Genomic DNA, 4068 nt, shown 5'->3' with positions numbered 1-4068 from the left:
TCATTGAGGAGAGTTTAATGAAAAGGTTATTTCCAACAGAATGGGCAAAGTTCAAAGAAACCCCAAAGGAGTGATGAAGCTCTGGAAACTAACAACAGCAGCTGCTACCCTTGTCTGAATGGGCAGGGTTAGGGGATTGCATTAGACTGTTTTCATGCTGCTGATAAAGACATACCCAAAATCGGGTAATTTATAAAGGAAAGAGGTTTAATTGACTCACAGTTTCACATGGCTGGGGAGGCCTCACAATCATGGTAGAAAACGAATAAAGATCAAAGGTACGTCCTACATGGCGAATGGCAAAGAGAGAGTTTGTGCTGGGAAATTCCCCTTTATAAACCATCAAATCTCATGAGATTTATTTACTATCACAAGAACAGCACAGGAAAGAACCGCCTCATGATTCAATTACCTCCCACCGGGTGCCTCCCGTATGTGGCAATTATGGGAATGACAATTCGAGATTTGGGCGGGGACACAGCCAAACCATATCAAGGATGATTCTGGAACCTAGAGAGAGGAAGAGAGAAGTATGGTGAAAGGAGGACACTGGGCAGGAGCATTGCCACTGCCAATCAGTGGCCTGGCAGGGAGGGGGTTAAAGGTGTCAATGTCCTGACCTCTATCTTATTTCATCCTTCAGTCTCCTATGAGCACCTCTGGCTTCCACTAGGTTCAGCCAGCAGGCAAGGGCATTTGATGATGTTCGCCTCAGCACTGTGGAGCAAGAGCAGGGTGAGAATGCTGGAGTGTGGGTCTGCAGAGGCAAAGTGAAAATCCAGCAGAGTAGGATGAATCCATGAGCAAAACGCCTCCTACTATTAAAAAGACAAAGACAACACAATGCTGTGGAAGACATTATTCTGCTTCATCCGTTTTATTTCACAAGAGAGGAGACTGAGGTAGAAAACAGGGACTTGAGTTGATCCATTTGCAAACCCTTGTCACCTGATGGCAAATCCCTAATTTGTCCTCAAGAACATCCTTTGAACTTTCTCTCTTGGACGTACTTCAGAGTCACATGCTCCTCTAAGGACTGCTGTTTGCAACCACTTGCTGATTTTTCATGATAGGTTTCTTAAATCACCTGCTGTAACCCACTGCCTGCCACTCCTATGCCTGTGAATTTACAGTTCCAGTTAAAGTCACGTCCATGAACGGGGAGGGAACAAAGCCTCTCCCTATCCCTTCAAGCCCCCAAATTGATTTGGCACTCGAAGTCACTGTTATATTTTATACTGAGTCTTCTGAATCAGTTCATTGAATTTTAGCTGTAGCTATATAAAATCCTCTCCAGTGAAATTATTTGGCCATATTGCGGATGGCTCTGCCATGATCCATCAATGCCACTAACTATCAGCAATAAAAAAAAAATCCTCCTCTCTTTTCATTGTAATGAATTTTCTAAACTCAGATTGAACCTTGGAAGGTACTTTACTGGTTTTTTAATTTTTAAAAAGTAGCATTTTGTATTTTTTATATAAAGCCCACAAGATGAGTGGTGGCAGATTTTGAATATTTCCTATTCTGAGAAAGGTTGTTGTGGATGAGGTGATTCAGGCAACCCTGGCTTGGATTTCATGGAAGACGAAGATAGATGTGGGGAGGGCTTCATTGGAGTTTAGTTTGACATAGACATCTGTGACTTTGTGTAGGTTAGGAGGGAGGAGTTTTCTAAGTGTATTAATCTGTTCTCACACTGCTAATAAAGACATACTCGAGACTGGGTAATTCATTAAGAAAAGAGGTTTAATTGACTCACAGTTCAGCATGGCTCGGGAGGCCTCAGGAAACTTACAATGGCAGAAAAGGGAGCAAACATGTCCTCCTCACATGGTAGCAGGAAGCAAAAAGAGGAAAATCCCCCTATAAAACCATCAGATCTCATGAGAACTCACTCACTATCATGAGAACAGCACGAGGGTAACTGCCCCCATGACTAAATTGACTCCCATCGAGTCCCTCCCGTGACACGTGGGGATTATGGGAACAACAATTCAAGATGAGATTTGGGTGGGGACACAGCTAAACCATATCACTAAGCAAAGAGCAGGGATGAAAATCCAGCTGTGATTCTTTCAATGCATTAGTAAATAAATAAAGGGGAAAAATTAACATAATTTATGCAATAGTTGCAAAAATATTTATTATTATCCTGCACAGGAACCTGATTTCCTGGGCAGAGAAGAAGCTATTGAAATTGACTTTAGGAAAGTATTGTAAAGGGCTCGGATGGAGGAAACAGATGGCATTACAATGAAGAAATAATTCACAGTTCGGAGAGGAAAATCTATGAGTGCATATGAATATGTGGACACCACAAGTAACTCTGCGTTAAAAACCTAAGTCTTACACTCTAAAAGTGCATCTGGAGTTAACATAAATAAGATTTTTCAGGCAAATCTTTAGACTAATCACAAAGCTGGCTTTAATATTTAACTTGCCCAGTAGGCTGGCAGAGATGAAGCTCCTACCCACGCTAGGATAAAGTGGCCACATATTCACTGTGGTCTCCTTAGACTGCCATTTAATATATTTTCCTTTCTCAAAGGAACATCCTTTAGTGAATCGACATTTTATTTTCTCACTGGCTATGCAATGGCATTTTAACCAATGGACAGTTAATCAAAAAGATTTTTAAAAATATCTTTAGCAAGTACCCTCTCTTTGTTGCAATATTTGCATTACTTTTGTAATTAGGAAAAAAACCAAGATGTTTTAGTTGAAAAATGTTATGCATGAATTATAGAAAAATAGAAGTAGATAAGTTCTCATGCCTCCTTAAGCCAACTAAGTACAGATCACTTCAAAGACACATATGAAGACAAGAAATATTCTGTTAGTTTAGGTTCTTTGGTTGCAAGCAACAGAAATGGACTCATTAATTTTACAAAAAGGGATTTATTGGAAGGATACTGGGGAGTCACAGAATCTCAAGGAGGCTGGAGAACTGGCCTGAAAGTGGACAGGATTCAAACTAAGCAATTGAACCACAACACCTGTCCACAGTGGTGCCTGGTCACGGCACTGGGAAGAAGAAATGCTATATGTTTGAGTCTGCATCTCTTGCTAACAACCTGAAGTCCCAGAAGAGAGAATGATTGGCCAAGCAAGGGTGATGTGCCTATATCTCTGACTGTAAAGCATTTTTATCAAAAATACTTATCACCTAAACTCTTCCATTTTTGCCTATGGAAAGGTACTTGGCCTTTTTTTCTTTTTTCCTAGAACAATGGTTCTCAAGTTGTAATGCCCAGACCAAGAGCATCAGCATCACTTGATAGATTAGTTTGTCATGGCTGCCAGGCATCGTGGCTCATACCTGTAATCCTGGCACTTTGGAGGCCCAGGCAGGCAGATCACTTGAGGTCAGAAGTTCGAGACCAGCCTGGCTAACGTGGCGAAACCTTGTCTCTACTAAAAATACAAAAATTAGCCAGACATGGTGGCAGGCCCCTGTAATCCCAGCTACTTTGGATGCTGAGGCAGGAAAATCACTTGAACTTGGGAGGCAGGCAGAGGTTGCAGTGAGCTGAGATCACACCAAGGCGATCCAGCATGGGTGATGGAGCAAGACTTCGTCTCATTAAAAAAAAAGTTTGTTAGGGCAGCCATAACTAATTATCATAAACAGAGTGACTTAAAACAACAGACCTTCACGCTCTCACAGTTCTGGAGTCCAGAAGCCTGAATTCAAGGTGTCAGGAGGGCCATGCTCCCTTCGAAGCCTCTGATGGGAACTCCTTCCTTGCCTCTTCCTAGTTCCCGGAGTTGTCAGCAATTCACTGGTTTTCCTTGGCTTAGAGATGCATTGCTCCAGTCTCTGCCTCTGTTACCATATACGTGGCACCTCCTTATGTGTCTCTGGATCTGTATGTCTCTTTTCCTCCCTTTATAAGGACATCAGTCATACTGGATTTAGGGCCAGTGTGACCTCATCTTCACCAATTACATCTGCAAAACTCCTGTTTCCAAATAAGGTCACTTTTGGAGATTCCTGGTGGACATGAATTTGGATTTGAGCAGGGGTGGAGTGCTATTCAACTCAGTACACCTGAGTAATGGAAA

The sequence above is a fragment of the Sapajus apella genome, unplaced genomic scaffold, assembly GCF_009761245.1.
Source record: "Sapajus apella isolate SASKATOON/1434 unplaced genomic scaffold, GSC_monkey_1.0 scaffold5, whole genome shotgun sequence".
In the NCBI taxonomy this organism is placed as follows: domain Eukaryota; kingdom Metazoa; phylum Chordata; class Mammalia; order Primates; family Cebidae; genus Sapajus; species Sapajus apella.
This window is presented reverse-complemented; position numbering follows the sequence as displayed.